This window comes from Typopeltis vanoorti, chromosome 13, assembly GCF_054136105.1.
Source record: "Typopeltis vanoorti isolate ZY-2024b chromosome 13, IOZ_Tvanoo_1.0, whole genome shotgun sequence".
NCBI lineage: Eukaryota > Metazoa > Arthropoda > Arachnida > Uropygi > Thelyphonidae > Typopeltis > Typopeltis vanoorti.
The window spans coordinates 71,767,178-71,780,937 of NC_143561.1; the positions used below are offsets into that span (position 1 = coordinate 71,767,178).

Below are 13,760 nucleotides of genomic sequence, written 5' to 3' on the forward strand. Positions count from 1 at the left end.
CAGTGTTGGACCATACACCTTACTCACCAGACTTAGCTCCATGCGACTTTTATATTTTTCCAAAGTTAAAATCTGCATTGAAGGGCACCCATTTTCAGTCAGTGGATGAAGTAAAGGAGAAAATGGCAGTGCTACTGAAGCAGATAACACCTGATGACTTGCAGCACTGCTTCCAACAATGGAAAATTCTTAGGCAACAATGTATAGATAGAGGAGGGGAGTATGTTGAAGGGATACAATTAAGTTGCACAATTGTAATAATAAAGCACATTTTTGCAATCAGTCTCGTTATGTAATAGCCACACCTCACATATATATTTTTTTTATTTTAGCCCATACACGAGAGGTTGGTTGGTTGATCAACCTATAGTACATTAGTACCATATATGGGTAGTGGGGTTGAGAAAGGAGAGACTGGTTTACATTTGATTTGAAAGCCTGTATATTCTATTTCTTGAGAAATCCATCAGGGGAAAGATTGTTCTATAGTACAGCAGTAGCAGGGATGAAGGAGGAGGAAAAGAAACTTGTTCTGTGGATTTCAAGGTGTACTGTGAAAAGATGTTAGGCAGCTACTGTACGTGTTCCAATGAGTGGGTGAATTACTTAAACTATTTCAGATGAATATTTGCCATGGAAATATTTATAGAATACACAAGTTGCAGAGACAAAACATCTGTCTGGAAGTGAAGGGAGTGAGTTTGTAAGAAATTAGTCATTTATCAATCTAATTGCTCTCCTCTGTATTGAGTCAAGCATTTTAAGGGAGGAGCTTTTAGGAGCTTCACTCCAAATGTGTGAGCAGTATTCGAATGCTGGGCAGATTTGTGATTTGTATAAGGTTAACAGCTGTTCAAAGGTTAAGTAATGTCTTTAACTTAAAGAGAAACCCTAGTTTTTTTGGAAGCTGTGAGGATGCAGTGGTTGTGATGCGTTTATGCCAGGAGAGGCTTGATGTCAGGTAATTCCAAGAAGAGAAATCTCATCTTGTCTGAAAATTTGAGTGTTATCAAAAATAATACTGGGGGGGGGGGGGAGTGTTTTTGTGAGAAATTAGACAGAACTGGGCTTTATTAGCATTGAAATTGATGAGGTTATCGAGGCCCCACGAAGATCAGAATTGGGGACAGTGGTGGTTGATGTTCTGTAGGTTGAGGTGAGTTGTGTAGAGTAAGGTTTATCAAATGAAAAGGAGGAGTGCAATGTGTTGTCATCTGCAAAACTGTGTATTGGGTTGGAGGTCAACTGAAGTAGGTCACTGATATACAGAAGGAAGAGGGCTGGTGAGAGAACAGAACCTTGAGGAATCCCAGAATTAGTTGAATGGTGAGAGGATAAGGAACTGTCTACCATCACACATAATGTGTGTGCCCAGACAGAAAGCTGGCAATCCAACTGCAAAAGTCCTGAGACAGTCCAAATGATGGGAGTTTGCTTAGCCAGCCTTTGTGCCAGACCCGGTCAAAAGCTTGGGAGATATCAAGTCAAAGACTTGAGATTTACCAGATTTCTCCATGGCATTTATCCAGAGATGGATGATAAATGTTAGTAGATCTCTCCTTTTGATTGGCATCCAGAATCCATGCTTAATAGGCGAGTGCCTTTAAGATAGTGCAGGAGTTGGAAATTGATGGTTTCCCCATCACTTTAGATAGTGCCTAGGTGAGGTGAGTGACATAAGGCAGTAGTTAGATGGCAGTGATTTATTGCCCTTCTTGGGAATGGATTGAATATAGGCCAATTTCTAGGCTTTGGATAGATACCAGTATGTACAAGTGGCATACAATAAGAGTCAGTTCTGGTGCACAAGACAATTGGAGGAATGCCATCGAGATCAGGAAAAAATAGGTTTCTGATCTCTTTCTGGCAAACAGATATAGGGAGCATTGTATGTTGGGCAGCTGGAATGGTTAGGGGGCATTTACCATTGTCAGTCATGAGTAAATTGGAGGCAAAATGTGAAGCCAGGAGATTGGCTTTTTCTGTGGATGATGATGCAGTAGACTATCTGGGTATGATAGGATGCAAATAGTGTTGGGCAAAAGTTACACCCAATTGCTTTGGTAAGAGACCAAAAGGCATGGCTGCCATTTGGGCAGGCTGCAAGTTTCCTGCTTTTTGCTCATTCAAATTTTTTGTTTTCGAAGCATTGAAGAAGGATGAAGTTCTTGATGTAATCCAGTTGTGATATGCTTGATTTTTCATTTGTATAGCCTTGATGCTTCATTTGGAGAACCAGGGTTTAGTTAGTGGATGGCAGTTGAGAGGTGTAGGGAATGTATGTTTCCATGTCAGTGAAGATTACTTTGGTTATATGTTTAGATTGAAAGACCAGAATGAGGCATAGAAGTCACGGAGGCTGTCTCACTTGACACTATTATAATGCCAAACTACTCTTGTTTGGGAGTGACTGTGTAAGCATTGTTGCATGGGAGTGGAGATGAGCACTAGATTGTGGTCAAAATTACCCACATTCACTGTGTATTTGGAAGGTTCATTGGTGAGGGGGAGAGAGAGAGATCTAGGGTGTTTTGGGGGTGGTTTGGGTTATCTGATTAGATGGCATGTGAACAATTTGTGTAAGGTCATTGGTGATGGCAACTGTTTCAGCATCTCTGCCTGCAAGATCTGTGCAACTGGAGGAGGAAAGCCAGTTGGTGTTGTGGACATTAAATTCTCCTAGGAGGATGATTTCACTGTCAGGAGAATGGGACTGGAGAAAATTAATTTTCTCCAGTCCAACTTTGTCCTTATTTGCTTCAAAACCAAAGAAGGACAAAGTTGAGTGATTCTAGGTTAGTTGCTCTCTGGTAAGTTATGTCAGAGGGAATGTATGCATAGAAGCCACCCTTCGGTCGAAAGGAGTTAAAGATTGTGTAGTTTGGAAAGTTGACATGGATAGTCCTGGGAGTAGGTGAGATTTGAGTTTCTGCTAAAAAGAGAGGTGGGGTTTGGTGGACTGAAGATGGTGGTGGACGCTATTAAGGTTGGAGTTGAGGCCATGGATGTTAGTGAATTGGATGTGCAAGGTTCTGCTGGGCATATTTTTTACAACAATGGTCTTGCACATCTCTTATGCAGTGCCTGCATACTGGTATCCATGGTGGCTGCTAGTGGTGTCACTTGACTTTTGCACTAATTTAACATGTTTGTAGTCGATGATCCAACTGTTATCTCCATTTTGGCATTTTCTTCAAGTTGTCTACGAAGATTGCATTCTTGTTCTCTCTGGGCAAATGCTAAGTCAGGTCGAGCACATGTGCAATTGGGGACAAGTGTCCTTGAACTTGTTGTTTATCTTCTTCTTCATCAATCTCCTCATGCCTGAGGACTCGTGACCTTATGTTATTTATCGCCATTATTAATTTGGGCGTGCTTGTCATTGTGTCACAGATCACTTTCATGAGATGTGGAAAGTTCTTTCCATCCTTTCTTTTATTTATGGTTCTGAAACAATGGCATCTGATGATATTTCTGGGATTGAAGTTGCATTCTCCTGCTAATTTGCTGCCGTCTTTTAATGATGTACTATTTTCTGCCAGAAAGTTCAAAATAACAACATTGGGTCTTCTGTTTTCAGCCTTGATTGAGTCATGTACTGTTGATGCAATTAGGTTGTGATTGGCAAGGGTGCACTTGTGATGTGATGCTGATTGTTGAGTAGCTCAAGCTTAGTTTCCAGCATTAGGATTTTAGAAGAGAAGGTTTCAAACATAGTATTAAGGTGTTGGTCGAGGTTTTCAACTCACTTGCCTAAGTTCAGAAGCTGTTTTACCAGGGAGGCGCAGAAAACAGAAAAAAAAACAAAGGCTGGTTGAGATTGATAAAAAGTTTGTGCACTGATTCATCTATTTTTGTGCAGGAAGCATGTAGTCAGTGGCAACAGGAATCGCACAATATACTCCTTTTTTATCTGTAACTTCGATTTTACAGCTGCGACACTTCATATTGTCATTGGGTTCATTGGTAATTGACGGTGTTATGCTGATGAGACTCAGGTGCTCTTTTGTTGTTGGCCTTTGTTGCCTCCATCTTTTTTTACTTTGTATACGGTAGGCATAGCAGGAACGTGCACATTTTTTAATTGTAAGGATAACCGATTTGTTGGATTATAGGCACATACAGGTTGTGCACAAGTAATCGGCTCCTTAGCACTCACTGTTAGTTTTCTGTTTACTCATTATTTTTTGCAAGAAAAACACTTACAATAACAGTAAAATGTGGGAGCACAAGTTTAGAGTAACTTATTTACAGGCATCATCTGGTGTTATATTGTTGATGATAGTGTATGAATTTTAGTATACTATTGTTTACTAGTATACTAAAATTATAGCCTTGGGAATTGTTATTAATTTTGTTAATTGAAATTTTTGAATCTTGCCTTCTTTGAACAGAACACAATGGTGGTACTCATGAGATCCACCATGCATGCATTAACCTATACAACTAAGCGGGCATTGCGAAAATCAGTTGCTATTAATGATGTGGATTATTTAAGAATGTTTCAATGCCTTGAGTGTAATATGCATGCATGGCAAATTGCTAGATATGTGTTTATGGAGAGACTGAATGAGGGGATGAAAGAAAGTGTGGATTTGTAGGAAGCGCAATATTTTCTTAGACTACCAATTAATTAATGTGAAATACACTGAAAGGAATGAAAGAAACACAAATGGAACGAGAGATAGTGAGACTGAGGGAGTGAAAGAATGCAAGAATATAGAAGTAGAAGTAAGTGAGAGCAAAAGGAAGTATAAATGAGGAAATGGAAGTAAGGTGCGGCAGAATGAGAGGTAGTGTGACTACAGGAGTGACAGAGCAAAATTGTCGGAATGCAGGATTTGAAGAAACATTTATTCAAAATGAAAAATAATAAGTATAAATGAAGAAATGGAAGTAAGGTACAGCAGAATGAGAAGTGGTGAGACTATGGGAGTGACAGAGCAAAATTGTCAGAATGCAGGATTTAATGAAACGGTTATTCAAAATGAAATGTGGAATATGCAAAGTGATATTAGACATTTAGTGGAAATAAATGAACCGATGCAAAAGAATAGAATGAAAGATAAATAGGCAAAAGAGGTGATGAGTGATTTGAGAACAACAGTGTGTGTGGAGATTTCATTATTAGAGGATTGGTTTTAGAGGATTAGAGGAGTCCATAAGGTCTGCTATCCATGAGGGAGAATGAGCAAGATAATTCATGCTTTGGACATGAGGAAGAAAATTAGTCATGGTTGTGGGGACAAATGATTTAATTTAACATCAGGTAAGAGCAAAAATCAGAAAGTTATCGAGGAGAGTGAAATACAAGATATAGATAGTGGGAAAGGTTGTCAAATGTGTTACTAAAGTATGACGATGAGTTGAGATGGAGAGAAGAATCATGAATGGTATGCTAACAGAGCTGAGTGGGTAGTGCAGTTTGCAGATGTATGGCATGTATTTGAGGGAGGAATGAAATTATACATACGTGATGTATTTTATACGAATGGTTTTCGAGTGATTGAATTGGAGAAATTTTTGCTAGATGGAAGTGCAGTGTCTGATGCAAGCAAGAGATCAGAAGTGAAAGATCAGGAGAGTGGTGTTGAAGAAACAGAGGTGCTTGGCAATGGAAACAATAGTATGTGAGAGATGAAGAGAGAACTGGGATGCAAGAGGAACAGTGAGAGCCTGAGTGGACAGGGAGACAATGCAAGGATGTTAAAAATAGTAGTGAATGTATGGGGATGATCGACATAGAAATGGAATAGATTGGGATGTGAGTGGGGTAGTTGAGATTAAACAGTGATAAGTGATTATGCAAGGACAGGTGTAGTGGGGAAATCACAACCAACAAGTGACTTGTGTAAGAATGGTTGTAGATCTAAAAGTGAATTGCTGTGTTTATTTACAAATGTGAGAAGTATCAGAAATAAGGGAGATTAATTATTTCACTTATTGAGTTCATTACCCTATAATCATTGGAATGTGAAAGTGAAACATAATCAAATGAAGATGATATCCTAAAGGTAATAGAAATGGAAGGGTACAGTGTTTTTTGCATTAATAATAGTAATAATCCATTACATTTTTGAAAATTATGGAGACAACTACCGTGTTTGAGTAAAACTTTAGTTTAATCTAAACTAAAATCCGCATTTGACGTTTCAACCTTTATATCAAGGTCATCTTCTGGAGCATATGCACTATATATAGGAAAAAACTACAGTACAATCTTACAAGCCAGGAGAGTTACTTAGTTATAAAAGTGCAGTATGATCAGAAATTAGCAAATCAGGCAAAGAAAACTCCTCGAAAATTTTTCAGATATGGTAGAAAGGTAACTGCTGCAGAAGACATTGTTGTGTGTGGTGATCAATTTATAAGGGTGTTTCATCTTCATCAGAGTGAAATCACGAGAGACTGAAGTGTAGAGGATATAGCAGAAGATAGCTTACATGTGAGTGAGCAGAAGGTGATAGGATTTGATATCGTTTTGCTTTGATATTTGATATGATATATGGTGATAGGATTTGATGACATATCACCACTCGTCTTAAGGGAATATTCCAGGGAATTGGCAAGCCTCTTCAATAAGTCTTACAACAGTACAGATTCCAAGAGAGTAGAAAGAAGTTAAAATTATTCCACTGTATAAAGGTGGTGATAAGGCTGTGGCTGTAAATTATAGGCCAAAGTATATATCTATAGTTGTGGTCAAGGTACTGGAAAGATTAGTGGGGACTAGGATACAGAAATAGGTTGGCTACAGCAGTATTCTTTGTGGTTGTCAGCATGGGTTTATTGAAGGGAGATCATGTTTTACTAAATTATTTATATACTATAATAAGATGACAAATGTCTTGGACATGGGAGATGCATATACAGTGGTATACTTACATTTCACAAAATCTTTGGATAGACGGCCATGTGACAAGTTGTAAAATAAATTGAAACATAGGGGCAAATTCCCAATGATTGGAGTAGAGCTCTCATAGTACCCATCTGTAAAAAAGGGTATAAAACTGAATGCGAGAATTACAGAGGAATTTCTCTACTAAGTGTTCCAAGTAAGATTTATGCAATCATACTTGAAAAGAGGTTGAGAAGATTGTGGAAGAGAAACTTGGAGAAGAACAGGCTGTTGAGATCAGATTTTCACTTTAAGACAAATAGTTGAGAAATTGTGGGAATATGACAAGGATCTCTAGTTATGTTTTGTAGAACTGGAAAAGGCATATGACAAGGTTCCCAGAGAAAAGCTTTTCAAAAACTACTATTATATGGGGTGACCAGAACATTATACAGAGCAATTCATGGTCTGTACTTAAGTTGTAAGTCAACAGTTAGAATGGAAGGAGATACAGGAAGACAGTTTCATGTAAAATCAGGAGTAAGACAAAGATGCACATTATCTTCTCTCCTGTTCATCATCTATATGGATCACATTATGAAAGAAAGTGGCATCAGGCCTGATATTAGAATTGGAGATGTCAAACTTAACTCTTTGCTTTATTCAGATGATTGTTATACTCCTAAACACATCTAGTGCAAGTCTCTAGGATTCACTAATTAAATTGAATAACAGCTGTAACAAATTTGTCATGAAAATAAGCAATAAAAAGATGTAAGCTATGAAAATAAGCAGGAACATAAAACTTAAGCTGCATTCTGAATGGAGACCTTATAGAACAAGTAAAATATTTAGCTATATAGGCACAGTTTTTAGTGAAGATGGCAGGTTAAATCTGGGAATAGACAACAGAATAAGCAAAACTGGTATGGTGGGTAGCCAACTGAATAAAGTTATATGGAATAAGAGAGAAATTAGACAAAACCCCAAACTAACAGTACACAAGACAGTGTTCAAACCAATTTTAAGTACTTTAAACCAATCACTTGATCAAAGACTAGAGATCACAGATATGAGGGTTCTGAGAAAAATTAAGGGAGTGAACTGATGACACTAGTGGTAGAATCATATTAAAATGAAGATATTAGAAAGGAACTTGACATTGTTAGCATTCCAGAATGTGTTAGCAGAGCTGTCTAAGGTGGTATGGCCACTTACATAGAAGTTGGTGAAGAAAGGTTAGCAAAACAGATGTTCATTGTCAAGATGGCAGGAAAGAGACCCAGAAGAAGACCAACGTCTAGGTGGATTGATCCAGTCTGAAGTGTCTTAGAAGTAAGAATGTTAGATATGACAGTATTGGAGTGCTCACAAGTAATAGATTGATTTGGAGGAAAATTGTTGATAGAAGATTAATAATAATGTAAGCTTAATCATGCAGTGCTATCATTGTAACCAGAACACTCCTTGAGGGTACATATTAAGAAATTAACGATGATATGTTATGCCTGTTTTTCTGACTTAATTTTCAGGTTATTCAGTGTACTTGTGATACTATAGATGATCACTGCATCATATTTGGTTATTGTCAGTGTTATAGTGTTATTTAAGCATATTAAAATAAAGCAGATGTTTCCAAAGGTGTATGTAACTTGATTTTGTGTGTGCACACATATATCACATATATACAGGGTGTTCGGGATAAATTTGACAGTTTCGTAAGGAAAAAGAAAATCTTCTTTGTATCTATTAAATTTAATGAATTGACAAAAAAACATTACAGGCAGAGTTAATTACAATACTATCAACAAGATTTACTCAAAATAACCACCATTAGCATCGATCACAGCTTCAATTCTGCTTCGGAACCTCGAACAAGCTGATGCTACAGTCTCCCTGGGAAGGGCCGCAAAAACTGTTTTAATTTTATCCATTAACTGGGCTTTTGTATTACTGGAAGTGCGATTGGTGTCTTTTTCAACTGCGCCCCATACAAAATAATCCATGGGGTTAAGGTCTGGGGAGTTTGGAGGCCAAACATTTGGACTGGTGAAGTCGTAGAAATTTTCAGACAACCATTTTTGACTTTTCCCAGAGGTGTGGCAAGGGGCCGAATCCTGCTGCCATACATACGGCCTACCATTGGCTACCCTTGTTATCCAGGGCTTGACTACAGTTAGCAACTCCACGAACAAAGCCCGAATTCCAATGCCAGGGTTCTTCAACACCTGTTCCTGCAGATTTGCGAGGAATTCTGCTGTACGAACGCAATCAGATCGTCTGCTAGGGATCTTTCTTCTTGCTACATCCTCGTAGTCACCATTGCAAGTCTCTAGTTCATGCCTGATTGTTTTTACTGTATTCAGGGAGCATTGGGCAGCAGTCGTAATATCTTTATTTTGATGGCAGGCACGAATCATCATGATACAAGTTATTCTCTTCCATGATTCAGGTGGGTTCCAGCTATCCATCCTTTCTGACATCTTGTATATGAATGAAGAAGGGTCCAAACTTTTAAATGAAGAGAAGTGTGTGTTAATACATGTAACTTACGGAAAAATATAATTAATTATAAATATGTCAAATTTATCCCGAACACCCTGTATGTATAAATTGTGCTACAATGCATAAGAGATTTATTTAAGTGTTTGTCAACGAAAGCCTAATTATTTTTAAATAATTAAGTAAATAAATTATCTATAAAACAAATCTAAACTAAAAGGAAATGATTAAAAGCCTTCAGTTAACCATAGCTGTAGGTGACATATCTTTAGAAGGCTAGATATGAAAATTTAGTACAGAATTGTTGGACTGATAGATTATTATTTTTATTATTAGTTCTTCATGGAGTCAAAAGACTCATATGGGAATGCTCCACTATTCCAGAATTAATCAAACATTGCCTTAAATCATTCAATATTTCTGCATTCGATATGTTCGAATCACTAACTGTTCTCCATGCAAAGAATAGACTCGTCATCCCCTTGCTCACACCCTCGTTATATAGTTTCCGAGCATGCCTCTCATTCTATCTCTAGTTGCCTTCCATTCTATGAAAAATGTCATTAACTCAGAGACACCCCCCCCCCCCAGTATCTTATGCCTCAGTGATATTCCCTTGTTCTTTAACTCGTCATTTGCAGAATCTCCCCATGAGGCAAGGCTATGTAAGTTTTTATCAATAAAAAGACGAACAAGAGGAATCTAATTATTATTGTTATTATCATCTGAGACCTCCAGGGAGTCAAGGACTCATCAAGGGAGGCTATAAATAACCCAAACCAGCTGTCATACCTTCCCTTAAATTCATTCACACTAAATGTAGTCACTATCCCTAAAGACAAACTATTATTATTATTATTCAGGCCTCCATGGAGTCAAAAGACTCATCATGGGAGGTCATTTTTAGGAAATACAAAGTTTATCATACCACTCCTTGAACCCATTGGCCATTCCCACTCCAACCACTCTCTCAGGCAATGCATTCCAAGGTTCAGCCACCCTCCACGCAAAGAAACCACTCCTCACCCTCTTGCGCACAGCCTCCTTTCGTAACTTCCAGGGATGGCCCCTTGTCATCGCTCCTTCCTGCCGTTCCACCGAGTGAAAGAACTCTCCAACGTCTACCCTGTAACTGCTTCTCAACAGTTTAAAAGTCTCAATCATATCACCTCTCCTTCTTCTATCCACCAAACTGCAGTCCACATTCCCTCAGTCGATCCTCATAACTCATATTGTACAGACCTGAAACCATCTTTGTTATCCACCTCTACCCTTTCCACAGTCAATTTATCCCCTTCAAATCCTGGGGACCAAATCTGAGAACAATAGTCTACATGTGGTCTGATCAGGGCCTTATACAACGGAACATGCAGGTCAGTGTCCTTCTCAGTATTGCAGCAATCCTCTGAGTTACCCTCACAACCTTTGCGATATGCTCCCTGAATTTCAGTTTTCTATCAATCATCATCCCCAGATCTCGTCTCCCCTACCTCCTTCAGTACAGCTCCTCCAATCGAGTACGCATCCTCCCATTGATGGATCCCAAACCTGAAGACTTTACATTTTGCTGCATTGAACTGATAACCCCATTTATTTGCCCATCTGTCTAGTTTGTTCAAATCCTCTTGCAGGGCTGCCACATCTGCACTATTACTGATAACCCTTCCCAACTTCACATCATCATCATCTATACTCTATAACTATATTGTATAAACTATACTCCACTCACTGCTCTGTGAGAGGAAAACCTAGCTCTTACCCCTTTCTTGACTGTAAACAAACTTAACTTCCATGAATTCCCCTGTGTTCTCTCTCCCCACCTTCCATATAACAAAAAATTTAATCAGATGCTATCCTATAATACCCATTCAAAAGCTTATAGATCTCTATTATATCACCCCTCTTTCTTCTATTAACCAGAGTCAGTAATAAACATACTTTCAATTTTTCCTCATAATCTAAATCCTGTAATCCAGATATAATCTTTGTATCTCTTCTTTGCACCCTTTCTACAGCTTCTTTATCCCCTTGGAATCTGGGAGACCAAATCTGCCCGCAATAATCCAGGTGTGGTCTTATCAATGCTTTATAAAGAGGCAAAATGACTTCCTTATCTTTACATGACAAGGTTCGCTTCAAGATCTCAATTATCCTCTGAGTTGTATTTTCTTTTGCTATGTGACTTTTGAACTTCAAATTCCTATCCACTAATATGCCAAGATCCCTTGCCTCCCCAGATTCTTGTAACATAACCCTACTAATATAATATGCCACTGGAAATCTAATCATGCCAAAGTGTATAACTTTACACTTACTAACATTAAACTGACAGTCATTTTCTTTTAACAAATTTCCAGTCTTTTCAAATCATTTTGTAAGTGCTGAATATCAGTAGCATCCCTGATTGCTATCTGCCTGTCATCGCAGCAAATAATTGTACATCTGATGTTAGACCCTGCCTGATGTCGTTAATGTATAAATTGAACAATAATGGCCCAAGGACTGAACCTTGAGGTACACCTCAAGGTCCTGTCTACCATCCCCTGATCGAGTCAAGAGTTTATGTTCCAATCCCATATTCTACAGTTTATGCTGCAGCCTTTCATGTGGTATTCTATCAAATGCCTTAGTAAAATCCAACATTATCATAGTGTATCCATTCCCTTTATCCAACTCGGCCATAACATTATTATAAAATATGAGCAAATTGCTAAAACATGACCTTTCCTTTAGTAAACCCATGCTGCTCCTTGCAGAGTATAGCATGGAGTTGATAATTATTGGAGTCAATCCAACTTTCTGGATAAAACTCTTGAAGTCCAGTGTCAAAATTCTGTGAGAATTGCTATTGTGCCAACTATGTAAGTATTCTGTGTTTTAACTGTAATAATTTCCACCAAAACACATGCAAGCACGCACGCGCACACACACACACACACACACACAGAGGAGAAAACCAGTTGTTATTCTGCTACAAGATCAGTGAAATTATCCAAGATGAACTGTATAAACTGTTACAATCATAATAAGCATTTGAAAACCAAACACTTGGTCAACTGTGCAAGCACATGGCATAAAGCAAAGACTGCTTGATATTTATCTACTACTGCCAGCTCAGAATAAAAAATATTGCCTATAGAAAGCAATAAGAAAGTTACTAAAAACAACATTACTTCTCTCACATGTTTTCAAATAAATCTTCAAAGATCTCAAGGCAATGATCAAGTTCTGATAAGTAAATAACTTAACAGAACTCTAAACAGCAGAAAATTACACTAGTATAACTCAAGAACCTTATATATCGATAACAAAATCAGTGGCTTTGTGAGTAAGTATAACATATCCTTTAAAGGATCAGAAAGAAAAAGATCAACAATACTCATTGTCAACCTTGAAGTTAATAATTTCTCTAATTAACCCTTTGATGTGAGGCATCTGTTTGTGGTAGATGAAATCTCTCAGTGCAGTACTGCTTTTTTTAATTCTTCCTCTTTTTCTTTGCTTTTCTTCATCTATTCCTTGCTCTACTTCTCCAGAGTTTTTTTTTTTTATTATCCTATCTTCCTGACTACAATCACTGGGATCCAACACCTTGCCACTGTGTTTGATGTGCGGTGTACCCATAGACGTCCAGAAAGGGGAAATCCCAACTTCAACTTCCTATCTACTAACACTTCAAGATCCCTGGTCTCATCAGTTATCTTTTGAGTTGTATTCGCAATCTTTGCTACTTGGCCCCTGAACTTCAACTTCCTATCTACTAACACTCCAAGATCCCTAACCTCATCAGTTTCTTCAAGCATAATCCCATGAATATAATATGACATTGAATATCTAATCATGCTGAAGTGAATCACATTTACTGACATTGAACTGACATTGATTTTCCCATGCACACAATTCCAGCCTATTCAAATCATTCTGCAAGTACTGCATATCAGCAGCATTCCTGATTACCCTACCTATCTTTGCATCATCAGCAAATACCTGTATGTTGCTTATCAAATCCTTCCCAATATCATTAATGTACAGATTGAATAACAGTGCACCAAGCACTGATCCTTGTGGTACACCACTTGTTACCTTAAATCTTACAGACTCACATACCCCGTATACCACTTTTTGATATCTGTCAGTCAGCCATCCTCTTATCCATGCTAATATTCTGTAACCCAAACCCATTTTCTCCAATTTATTCAACAGTCTGCCATGATGTATTCTGTCAAAAGCCTTAGCAAAATCCAAAAGTATCAAGGTGTATCCATTCCCCTTGTCTAGTTCAATGGTAACATTGTTATAGAATGTGAACAAGTTGTTAAAACATGACCTTCCCTTAGTAAACCCATGTTGTTCATTGCCAAGTAGATTCACTGTCAACCCATTTCTGAATCTGAGCCCTAACCAATTTTTCCACACTCTT

General features: G+C 38.0%; 1 protein-coding gene across 1 annotated transcript in view; it reads left to right on the forward strand.

Annotated features, from left to right (window-relative positions):
- Nucleotides 1–13,760, forward strand: part of LOC150100279 (E3 ubiquitin-protein ligase HERC2-like) — a 338,356-nt gene that overhangs the window by 123,788 nt on the left and 200,808 nt on the right. The gene's annotated exons all lie outside the window — the stretch shown is intronic.